Source organism: Eurosta solidaginis, chromosome 3 (assembly GCF_040869045.1).
Source record: "Eurosta solidaginis isolate ZX-2024a chromosome 3, ASM4086904v1, whole genome shotgun sequence".
Lineage (NCBI taxonomy): Eukaryota > Metazoa > Arthropoda > Insecta > Diptera > Tephritidae > Eurosta > Eurosta solidaginis.
Genome location: NC_090321.1, coordinates 32887798 through 32900725, shown reverse-complemented (window position 1 = coordinate 32900725; position 12928 = coordinate 32887798). Strand labels below are relative to the sequence as shown.

The 12928-nt window shown below is 37.0% G+C and overlaps 1 protein-coding gene across 4 annotated transcripts in view; it reads left to right on the top strand.

The window, feature by feature from the left end:
* Positions 1 to 2894: 2894 nt before the first annotated feature.
* The window catches only part of jef (major facilitator superfamily domain-containing protein 6 jef), a 33726-nt gene continuing 23692 nt past the window's right edge, over positions 2895 to 12928 (top strand). For 3 of the 4 annotated variants that reach the window (XM_067771346.1, XM_067771348.1, XM_067771344.1), the window contains exon 1: positions 2895 to 3492. The gene's annotated coding sequence lies outside the window, so the exon portion shown is untranslated. Of the gene's footprint in view, positions 3888 to 12928 lie in introns of all 4 variants that reach the window. The other variant, XM_067771347.1, reaches the window with a different exon arrangement.

The window sequence follows — 12928 nt, the reverse complement described above, 5'->3', positions numbered from 1 at the left end:
CTGTAGCCAGCTCGAGGGATTGGTGTTATTGTATAAAGGAATGATTGCGACCAGGATACACGATGAGGCTTAACTTATTAGGATTTTTTGACAGATTCTGTCAGTAAAAAGCTGATCTCCTTGGTCCACTGAAATGGATATACTCCTTTTTAATCGCAAACGATAAAAACGATGCCGATAGCGTCGTACGACCATAACTGGGTTACCTCTTGAAGAGAAATCCACTATGAGAGCAGAGAACTTTCTGTGGATAGAATAATAATGAGGTTTCTTTTCAATTAATCTGCAGTAAGAGTAATTACGGACATCATTACAGAGGATTCCATTCACCCCTTTCTTTGGCGATTGGACGACTGCAGACAATATGACTCAGATAGCCTCACAGAGGAAGGGAAATTGATCATATGCTCCCATTTAAGTTCACATCACAAAGAAAGTCTTCATTGAAGTCCAATTAAATGTACGGCGATGAAAAATGTAAAGAATTGATGGACTTCGATAAAATGTTTAAGCGGATGAATCTGTATCGTATATTATTGGATCATTTTGAGACTACTTCGGCACCGTTTCGTGAAAATTTCAGCATGACTTCAGAATAATTTCATCACTATATTGAAATCAATTCTGAACAGCTTCAGGATCACTTCAGGAGTATTTTAGGTAGCATTTCGGGAAAACTTCGGAATCATTTCCACTATTTCGGAACCGATTCGGAACAATTTCAAGATCACTTCTAAATTATTTAAGTATCATTTCGGGACAACTTCAAAATCGTTTTGGGATTATTTCAGCACAATTTTGGGATAGTTCAAACAATCTTTCGGCTACACTTCGGGACTATTTTTTGAATCATTTCAAAACTTTTTCGGGACCAATTCGGAATAATGCAGAAGCAGTCCTAAAATGGTTCAGGAATATGCAATACAGTTAGGGGAGGTTAGGTTGCGTGATAGCTGCATAGCTGGACAGCATGAAGGTCCCGTGTGATACCACATACAATAAAATAACGGGGACGTAACTATATATATAGTTTCGGACGAGACCGAACTCAACCTTGGATATATTTTCCGGAGATTTAAATGAGTTGCGACCAAAGTAATTTCGCCTACTTCTGACAAAAGCTGTGCAATCAAACATAAAGGGATTCGATGATTTCACCTCATTATCCTCCATACAGCTACAGCAGGATAGCGTTTCCATATTGGAATTGAGAAGCACCGCATAGATTGCCATTGGACAAAACTCCAATGACCCTTGATAGCTGAGCCTTAGTGAACCCAATTATTTCGGCATACCTCCTACCATTCGCTTCCGGTCAGAAAGATATTGCTTCTCTGCAAGTGGTGGTGTCCGCCCAACGCTTGCTGAGCTGATTCGAGGCCCATCTATGCAGGAGCAAACCACTGGTGGCCAGCAGTATCCCGAAATCCCTACAGTTATCTTGTTGTTGTTGTTGTTGTAGCGATAAGGTTGCTCCCCGAAGGCTTTGGGGAGTGTTATCGATGTAATGGTTCTTTGCCGGATACAGATCCGGTACGCTCCGGTACCACAGCACAATTAAGGTGCTAGCCCGACCATCTCGGGAACGCCTACAGTCATCTTCTTCATCCGCTACAGTTGTACCGATGCGGGCTAAGATATCACTATGGCCCGGGACCCTTATAATATCAATCACAAAATAGTTCGATGCAATCGCAAGCGAAGGCAGGCACTCCCAGACCTCCCTCGATCGCACTTTCCGCGATACAGTTAAATTTTTTCAAAATTTTACCTAAGTCCGTTAATAGTATACGTCTGGAGAAAGGTGGCACTTATGTAGCTCCATATGAGTTGAATTACCTAGTATGTCTTCTTTTTTTGTGCTCTTGTTTTGAAAGAAAAACTTTAAGTTCAGTTTCTAATTCAGATTATGTTTATTTGTCTCGATTTCATTCACTTTTCAGATTAATACATTTTTCAACGCCTGTCTTTCAATTAGAAAGCGTCTAGTAAAATACCAAGCGGCGTTCAAAGAGGACTGTTACAATGAAAAGAGCCGAGGTTTAAAATACTCCCATGCAAACTCTCAAAACCTGATATAACCTCATTTATATTCTCAAATCGGGAGAATTTAGAATTGGCTGAATTAACTTATACATCAGTACAATCAATATTGTCTGAGCTGTTCTTTGCGCGTGTTCTGAGTGTACCATCAACAAACATAACCTTACTTATCACATTAGGCATTTTAAATGTCTTGTCAAAAATCTACAGACGCTAACGCAACAGATCAATTTGACATATGAGGTTAAGAGTTAACATTAACTCACGCCAACTTGAACCAAAAAAAACCTTTTGAGGTAATTTGAAAAAAAATTAACTTTATTACGCGGTCATCACATGAAATTCAAGCTCCCTTATCACTTGAGTATTATAAAGGGTAACTGTCAACCAGCTCAGCACAATTCAGCTCAATGAAACTGATTATGTTAAAGAATTTGAATTGAACACTGAGTACAAGCGAATGAGTAACGCAAAAGTCAAGCAAGTAAAATAACATAATTATTTCCTCTCACTAACTCATATCATTTCCGCACGCTCTATTTTCATACAAACAACACACCCACACTGGCATAAATAGCGCGCTCATTCGCTTAACGGAAAATGAGAATTGAATTTAATGCGCTTTAGCGCGCAACTCATACGCCATGGTGGACAAATATACAATGTAGATGGTTTATGCTGCTCGCATAGCCTAGGCAGAGAGTAACAGAGTAAAAGAAATTTTGATAAATAAATGTTAATGATATAACAATATGTGTGTGTGTGTAGGTGTAGCTTGAATAAACTGTTCGAGTTATGTTGAATTTGTGTTTGTTGAGTTGTTGTTAAGAAATTCACTGTGACAGCTTTGCTTTGCGTGAAATTGAGCGAGTGTAAAGGCAACAAGAAGTTGAGCGAAAAACCAGTAAAAGAATTTCAAGTAATTGAGTAGCACAGTAGCAATCGCAAAGGCAAAAGCAGCAGCAGCACTAATAGCAAGAGCAGTTAAAGGAAATACTAAAGAATTGTCCTTGCTCTATGTGGGGCACATTTTAGTTTTTTGTCGCTTTACTTACTGCAAAAAAATTGCAGAGAAATATCAGTTTCAAGTATAAATACTAGAATATTTTGGAAAAAAGTTTAAGCATAAACATATACATATGTGAAAAATTACATGAAAAATATGTGAGAAGTGACGAAATTTTCTTTGGCTGTAAAACAAGAAAAATCGAATTTCATATCGTTCGGTTGGCCTTCGCGATTTTGCAATTTTGTAGACGAGTGAAATAAGTGTTAAATCTTAAGAAATTTGAAAATTCAGAACGTTAAAGTTTCACAGTTTAAAGAAAAAAGTATAAATAATAAAGCAAATAAATAATCTATTTCATAAAGCATCATATTTTCTGCAATTGGCTGATAAGACAAATGAAAAATTTTCTTCGTGTTTTCACAAACAATTGAAATAGGCATGTGAGTATACATACAAACAGCATACACCTACACATACATACATATACCATTTAGTATGTGTAATTCTACCTTGAATGTGAGCTTTGGGTTGACAGTTTGTTTGAAGGTGGTTGAAAGAGTAAAATGAAAATCACGGTTAGCATAAGGAAGGGCAGCAAAAAAAAAAAAAGACGGGTGAAAATCTTTGGTGTGAAAGTTGATTGGTTATTGCATTTGAATGTGAAGTGATGTTGCAATATTTTTATTTTTTTATTTGGTAATAAAAAAAAAAAGAAATTCATAAAAAACTACAAGTTCCTGTAACGAAATATTGTCTGGACACTTAAAAGCCAAGTCTTGAATAAAAGCAAAATAAATCGAAAGGCTAACCAACGATAGTGTGCGAAAGTTTCAATGTACTTATCTAGAATTACATAAAAATCACTAGGGTTATTCCATATACATGGGTGGTAAACATAATTGTATCTGAGTTTAATCAATAAGAAATTAAAGAAGTAAGGATGGTACTGAATTCGGCTGTGCCGAGGACTTCATACCTTTCATGAATAGGGCTGGAGAATAATTTTATCCCATTCGTAATATCCAAATAATCGGCTGTATAAAACATAAAATATATAGTGAACAGATGTACACACCTAAGCGATTTTTAAGATAAATATCAAATAAAAAATAATAAATAAAAATAAAATAAACAAATTTAAAATACTTCCTTTATATACATGGACTAAAGTCAGCGAAAACTGTCTCCTTACATACATAAAGACATATTCTTGCTAAAATTTTATTTTAAATTTTGACATAGAAGTTGCAAAAATATTTATGAGAAGTAAAAATAAAAAAAGTGGAGTGCACATTACTTGGATTGGAAAGTTGGTAGGAAAGGAGATGTTATTAGTCAATCAATTGCGCTCCACTTTTATATTTTTACTTCTCATAAATATTTTGCAATTTCTATGTCAAATTCTAAAAATAAAAGTTTAGCAAGAATATGTCTTTATATAAGGAGACATTTTTCGCTGGCTTTTGTCCATTTATATAATGGTTTAAATGTTGTATACTCTTTAAAATTGGTATACTCAGTTGAGCAGAGTTCACAGAGTATATTAACTTTGATTGGATAACCGTTGGTTGTACAGGTATAAAGGAATCGAGATAGATATAGACTTCCATATATCAAAATCATCAGGATCGAAAAAAAAAAAATGGATTGAGCCATGTCCGTCCGTCCGTCCGTCCGTCCGTTAACACGATAACTTGAGTAAATTTTGAGGTATCTTGATGAAATTTGGTATGTAGATTTCTGAGCACTCATCTCAGATCGCTATTTAAAATGAACGATATCGGACCATATCCACGCCCACTTTTTCGATATCGAAAATTTTGAAAAACCGAAAAAGTGCGAGAATTCATTACTAAAGACGGATAAAGCGATAAAACTTGGTAGGTGGGTTGACCTTATGACGCAGAATTGAAAATTAGTAAAATTTTGGACAATGGGCGTGGCAACGCCCACTTTTAAAAGAAGGTAGTTTAAAATTTTTGCAAGCTGTAACTTGACAGTCGTTGAAGATATCATGATGATGTTTGGCAGAAACGTTACTACTATTACTATATGTACGCCTAATAAAAATTAGCAAAATCGGAGAAGGACCACGCCCACTTTTAAAAAAATTTTTTTTTTAAAGTAAAATTTTAACAAAAAATTTAATATCTTTACAGTATATAAGTAAATTATGTCAACATTCAACTCCAGTAATGATATGGTGCAACAAAATACAAAAATAAAAGAAAATTTCAAAATGGGCGTGGCTCCGCCCTTTTTCATTTAATTTGTATAGGATACTTTTAATAGTAGGGGCTTAGATTTTAGGACGATAACTTATTTCTGTGAAAAAGGGCGAAACCAGTTTAAGCCACGCACAGTTTTTATACACAGTCGACCGTCTGTCCTTCCGCTCGGCCGTTAACATGATAACTTCAGCAAAAATCGATAAATCTTTACTAAACTCAGTTCACGTACTTATCTGAACTCACTTTGTATTGGTACACAAAATTGCCGAAATCCGACTATGACCACGCCCATTTTTTCGATATCGAAGATTACGAAAAATAAAAAAAATGCCATAATTCTATACCAAATACGAAAAAAGGGATGAAACATGGTATTTGGATTGGTTTATTGACGCAAAATATAACTTTAGAAAAAACTTTGTAAAATAGGTGTGACACCTACCATATTAAGTAGAAGAAAATGAAACAGTTCTGCAGGGCGAAATAAAAAACCTTTGAAATCTTGGCAGGAATACTATTCGTGGTTTGACATATATAAATAAATAAGCGGTACCCGGCAGATGATGTTCTGGATCATCCTGGTCCACGTGTTGGTCGATATCTCGAAAACGCCTTCACATATACAACTAAGAGCCAATACCTCTTAAAACCCTCATTAACACCTTTAATTTGATACCCATATCGTACAAAAAAATTCTAGAGTCACCCCTGGCCCACCTTTATGGCGATATCTCGAAAAGGCGTCCGCCTATAGAACTAAGGCCCCCGCCCTTTTAAAATACTCATTAACACCTTTCATTTGATACCCATATTGTACAAACAAATTCTAAAGTCACCCCTGGTCCACCTTTATGGCGATATCTCGAAAAGGCGTCCACCTATAGAACTAAGGCCCCCGCCCTTTTAAAATACTCATTAACACCTTTCATTTGATACCCATATTGTACAAACGCATTCTAGAGTCAAACCTTGTCCACTTTTATAACGATATACCGGAAAGGCGTCCACCTATAGAACTAAGGCCCACTCCCTTTTAAAATACTCATTAACACCTTTCATTTGATACCCATATACTACAAACAAATTCTAGAGTCACCCCTGGTCCACCTTTATGGCGATATCTCGAAAAGGCGTCCACATATAGAACTAAGGCCAACCCCTCTTAAAATACTCATTAACACCTTTCATTTGATACTCATATCGTACAAAACAAATTCTAGAGTCAGGCCTGGTCCACCTTTATGGCGATATCCCTAAATGGTGTCCATCTATAGAACTATGGCCCACTTCCTCTTAAAATACTCTTTAATACCTTCCATTTGATACACATGTCATACAAACACATTCCAGGGTTACCCTAGGTTCTTTTTACAACATGGTGATTTTCCCTTACTTTGTCTCCACAGCTCTCAACTGAGTATGTAAAGTTCGGTTACACCCGAACTTAGCCTTCCTTACTTGTTTTATTTTATTTTTATTTTCTCCTTTTCTTACATTTTCTCGGTGTCTTAACCTATCTGTTAAGTTTTACGCTTGAGTCTAAATGAGAACTTACATAAAAATCAATTCCAAAATTCCCTCCGTTTCGTACGATTTTTCTAAATATTTCATAACGTGCGCCCCCTAGCGCATCTTTTTGTATCGTGTCATCGGCTGTTGTCGACCTCTGAATTAAGTTTGAAATTTCAAGTCTCTAGCTCATTGAAAAGTTACTTAAAAGCTGGTTTGAAAATTTTCAATTTCTTATCTAATTATTTCGATCCGTGCGCCACCTAACGGATTTTTTCCTCTTTTGCATTGTCACGGCGTTGTAACCTATATGTAAAGTTTCACATTTGTAGCTCAATGAGAAGTTACTTAAAAATCGTTTGCAAGATTTGTATGAAAATTGGACAAACATTCAAGCGACGTAATATAAAGGAAGTAATAAAATAGGTAGGTACTTTGTGTGAGGATGCCAAGTTTAATGTTTTTTGTGGTCTGTATGAAATACTTTTACCATGAATCACTTATCTCCATAATATATGTATGACGTAAACGTAAGCCTTCGATGAAATTTGAAGCTTCTAGCCTTAAAAAGGGGGCAGTTTATGACAGTTTATATGGGGTATATAACACCGATCTCTATGATTTTTTCAGATATCAAAATATGCTATATACGTAAGCATTTGGTGAAATTTGAAGCTTCTAGCTGTTAAAATGGCGCAGTAATTACGAAAATCTTCTTATCTGAACAATGTGTTGTGGGGGATATATGCTATATATACGACCGATCTCATCCATTTTTTCGAAAGCATATGCTGAAGTTTGAAGCTTAAATCTTTTAAATTGAGGAAGATATGACAAAAATCATATTTTTCTGAAAAATTGGTTGTATAGGAGATATATGCTATAGTAGTCCGATCCAGCCGGTTCCGACAAATGTCTAATCGAACACCTAAGTATACTCGCTCACCAAATTTTATCAAGATATCTCAAAAATTGCTAGACTAGTTTTCATACAAACTGTTATACGGGCATGGCTAAATCAACTCAGCTCTTCATCCTGTTCATTTCGGTATATTCATTGGTGGGTCTATCTATTTTCCTTTAAGGACTTACAATTTTGAGATTGCTTACAATTCTTAATATACCATCCTATTTTCAGGAAAGGCATTAAAATTGTTTAAACGAGAATTAATTTTTAAATTTGTCAAAATTATATGACAGCTCTTAAGAACTTGAAGCTCTGTAAGTAGCCCTAAGGCTATTTATTCCAACAATTACATTTAGCTCTTTGTCTTTTCCCCCAGCGGGTTGGGGGGTCAGAATTTATCCGCGGTGGGTATGCCTGTCGTAGGAGGCGACTAAAATACTAAATTCAAGGGGCTGTGTAGCGCAAACCTTCAGCTTGCCAGCGCAATATATAGCTTGTCCATACCCAATTGTCAACCTCACCTACCCGCGGCGAATCCTGTTTCACTAACAGGCGAGGCTCTGGCGACCCCAAGCTCCTCATGGAACTTGGCGGTGGGAAGGGAGGAATGGCCTGAAAGTTTAATGTAGCAACATAAATCGTTCCCGAGATGGTCGGGATAGCAACTTAATGGTGCTGTGTTACCAGAGCGTATCGGATCTGTATCCGACAAAGGACCATCACATCGATAACACTCCCCAAAGCCTTCATGGAGCAATCTTATCGCTACAACAACAACAACAACAACAACAGCCTTTTGTCTTAGATGAACTGGCAAGTGAATAAACTGACATAGACTGAATTTATACATAGTGTTTAGATTAGGTTGAACTGGCTGTTTGTCTGAGCTGATATCCATATAAAACAACCTTCAATATTCTTACTAAATTTCGTTATAATGCGCATATTTTATTATTGTAGGGCCCTTCACGGAATATTCTAAAAAAAAGAGTGAGTATTTTTTTCTTTCGGTATAGGTCGTTAACTTGTTTTGTTCATTCGGCCCTAGTCTTACCTCAAAGAAAACTACGCCATTCCGCTATATAATTTACTTACTTAATTAGTATTTAAACGTTTAAACAGTTATGATCGTTCAACGCGCGCCAATCGCTTCTTCGCCCTGCCAAAAGGCGCCAATTTGTAACACTAAGGGAATTTAAATCATTTTCCACTTGATCCTTCCAGCAGATGGTAGCTCGTCCTGTTCCTCTGCTTTCATAGGTGGCTTCCGATAAAAATACTTTCCTTGCCGGAGCGCCATCTTTCATTCGCATAATATAACCTAGCTAGCGTAGCCGCTGCAATTTTACTCGCTGGACTATGCTCATGTCTGCGTAAATCTCGTACAGCTCAACATTAACTCTTCTTCGGTATTCGCCATCCCTAATGCGTAGAGGTCCTTAAATCCTTCGAAAAACTTTTCATTCGAGCATTCCCAGAACCGCTTCATCTGAGGCTATTATCGTCCTTGCTTCTGCACCAAATAGCAGGACTGGTACGATAAGTGATTTGTAGAGCATAGTTTTCGTCAAATCGATAACTCGTCTATACCTCGTCTATGCCACACTGACGATAAACCGATAACGTGCCGATAACATACGGATAACGCTCCCAGATCCCACCGGAAATATATAACTCATCACTAAAATACCTTTAACACCTGGTAAGACGCTAACAAATTGATAATACGCCGTCCGGTTTCGGACTGGTTTTAATCTCTAATATTTCCATTCTATTCCTTTCCCCTCCTTTTCTTTTTACCATTCCTTTCCCATCTGTTCCTTGCCTTTCCATTCCTTTAATTTAATTTCCTTTCCTCTCTTTTCTTTTACTTTCCTAGAAGCAGCGTTATTACCCTGCCACTTCGTTCTATTTTTTTCAGTTTCGCTTTGTTTAAATTTACTCTTCAATAATAATCCATTAGTGATATGCTATCTTAACCCTAGAACGCATAATCGGGTACCCGTGTGTCCAGTTGCGAATTTAAACTACTTTAGTGAGAGAACCACTATGACTAGAGTGTTGAACCTTGTAATCTAGGAAACTACAGTATTTCTGTATCGTCTAAGTCAATGCTTGGAGGTTTCAGTTGAGGGGTTCCCCAGATATGCGTTCTCAAAGTCGACACCTACACGAACGCATAACCTGGTACCTGTGTACCCTTCAAATATTTAACAGTTTATTTGTTTTAATAGGAAATTTTTTTGCGGATTGTAAAAAAAAATTAGAAAACATGAATCTATAAACAAAAAATATTGTATTTTGTAGACGTATACTAATGTTTCTGCGCGCAAACGGTGCACATACAATTTGTCACCGAATGTACCAGGCACATTGGTTTTTTGGAGATGCTGCATGCTTTTCGCGTTTTTCTTCTTCGGTTGGGGGTTTCAGTACAACATAGGTAGCAGGATCCAGTTACCGGTTTTCTCGAGCTTGTCGCAGTAAGCAAGTAACTCATTGATCAGCACACAATCTGTAACAATGTTTATACTCAGCTGAGCAGAGCTCACAGAGTATATTAACTTTGTTCGCATAACGGTAATCCGTACCGGCATAAACTAATCGAGATAGATATAGACTTCTATATATCAAAATGATTTGGGTGAAAAAAGAAATTCATTTAGCCATGTCCGTCCGTTCGTTCGTCCGTCCGTCTGTAAACACGATAACTTGAGTACCTTTTGAGGTATTTTGATAAAATTTGGTATGTATGTTCCTGGGCACTCATCTCAGATTTCTATTTCAAATGAACGAAATCGGACTACAACCACGCCCACTTATTCGATATCGAAAATTTCGAAAAACCAAAAAAGTGCGATAATTCATTACCAAAGACAGATAAAGCATTGAAACTTAGTAGGTGCGTTGACCGTATGACGCAAAATAGCAAATTAGAAAAATTCTGGATAATGGGCGTGGCATCGCCCACTTTTAAAAGAAGGTAATTTAAAAGTTTTGCAAGCTGTAATTTGGCAGTCGTTGAAGATATCATGATTTTAGTAGGCACGCTACTCCTATTACTGTATGTGTGCTAAATAAAAATTAGCGAAATCGGATGACGAACACGCCCACTTTAAAAAAATTTTCAAATTTGTCAAATTTTAACAAAAAATTTAATATCTTTACAGTATAAAAGTAAATTATGTCAATATTCGACTCCAGTAATAATATGATGCAACAAAATACAACGATAAAAGAAAATTTCAAAATGGGCGTAACTCCGCCCTTTTTTTTATTTAATTCGTCTAGAATACTTTTAATGCCATATTTCGAACAAAAATTTACCAATCCTTGTGAAATTTGGTAGGGACATAGATTCTAGGGCGATAACTGTTTTCTGTGAAAATCGGTTGAAGCCACGCCCAGTTTTTATTCACAGTCGACCGTCTGTCCTTCCGCTCGGCCGTTAACACGATAACTTGCGCAAAAAACGATATATCTTAACTAAACTTAGTTCACGTACTTATCTGAAGTCACTTTATCTTTGTATAAAATATGTCCGAAATCCGACTATGACCACGCCCACTTTTCCGATATCGAATATTACGAAAAATTAAAAAAATGCCATAATTCTGTACCAAATATGAAAAAAGAGACGAAACATGTTAATTGGATTGGTTTTTTGACGCAAAATATAACTTTAGAAAAAACTTTGTAAAATGGGTGTGACACCTACCATATTAAGTAGAAGAAAATGAAAAAGTTCTGCAGGGCGAAATCAAAAGCCCTTGGAATCTTTGCAGGCATACTGTTCGTGGTATGACATATACAAATAAATTAGCGGTACCCGACAGAAGATGTTCTCGGTCACCCTGGTCCACACTTTGGTCGATATCTCGAAAACACCTTCACATATACAACTAAGGGCCACTCCCTTTTAAAACCCTCATTAATACTTTTAATTTGATACCCATAACGTACAAACACATTCTAGAGTCATCTCTGGCGGGTAAGGGGGTAAGAATATACCCGCGGTAGGTATGCCTGTCGTAAGAAGCGACTAAAATTCCAGATTCAAGGGGTGTGTAGCGCAACCCTTCAGGTTGCCAGCGAAATATATAGCTTCTCCAAAACCAATTTTCAACCTCACCTATCCGCGGCGAATCCTGTTTCACTAACAGACGAGGCTCTGGCGACCCCAAGCTCCTCATGGAACTTGGGGGTGGGGAGGGAGGGGATGGCCTGAAGGTTTAATGTGGCCACATAAATCGTTCCCGAGATGGTCGGGCTAACACCTTAAGAGTGCTGTGGCACCGGAGCGTACCGGTTCTGTTTCCGGCAAAGGACTATCACATCGATAACACTCCCCAAAGCCTTCGGGGAACAACCTTATCGCTACAACAACAACAACAAGAGTCACCCCTGGTCCACCCTTATTGCGATATCTCGAAAAAGGCGTCCACATATAGAACTAAGGCTCACTATGTTTTAAATAATCATTAACACCTTTCATTTGATACACATGTCATACAAACACATTCCAGGGTTACCCTAGGTTAATTTTGCTAAATGGTGATTTTCCCTTATTTTGTCTCAAAAGCTCTCAGCTGAGTATGTAATGTTCGGTTACACCCGAATTTAGCTTTCCTTACTTGTTACTAATGAATTTTGTTACTGTGCATTTGTAACGGTAAAAACTTGTAAGTGGACACACGGGTACCCCCGTTATGCGTTTGCGTGGTATTTTTTGGTTATGCGTTTTACGGTTAAAGTTGTAATAACCATTGTTGGAGACACGGCGTATGAGTATTAATGATAGCAGCTGATATCCAAGTACACGCACCCCTGTAACACATTCACATATACATAAACGAGTATTTAACATGTAAGCATTTGAGTGCGACCTTTAAAAAATATATAATATGTACTTAAAACAATTGAGATAAATATGTAGTTCATTGCGAATATTGGCGTGTAAACACACATACATAAGTAATACATTAATATGTGTCGCTATGTGCGTGTATTGCAAGTAAGTATTGCGCATTGACATAGAATAAAGTTAAATGGTGACACTGACACTCAAATGAAATATGAAACACAATCGACACAATACATCAAAGGTTAAACATGTTAATGCTAACAAAGAAAAAACAATGAGTTAAAAAAGTTAAATAAAAACAAGTAGGGAAGGCTAAGTTCGGGTGTAACTGAACATTACATACTCAGTTGAGAGCTGTGGAGACA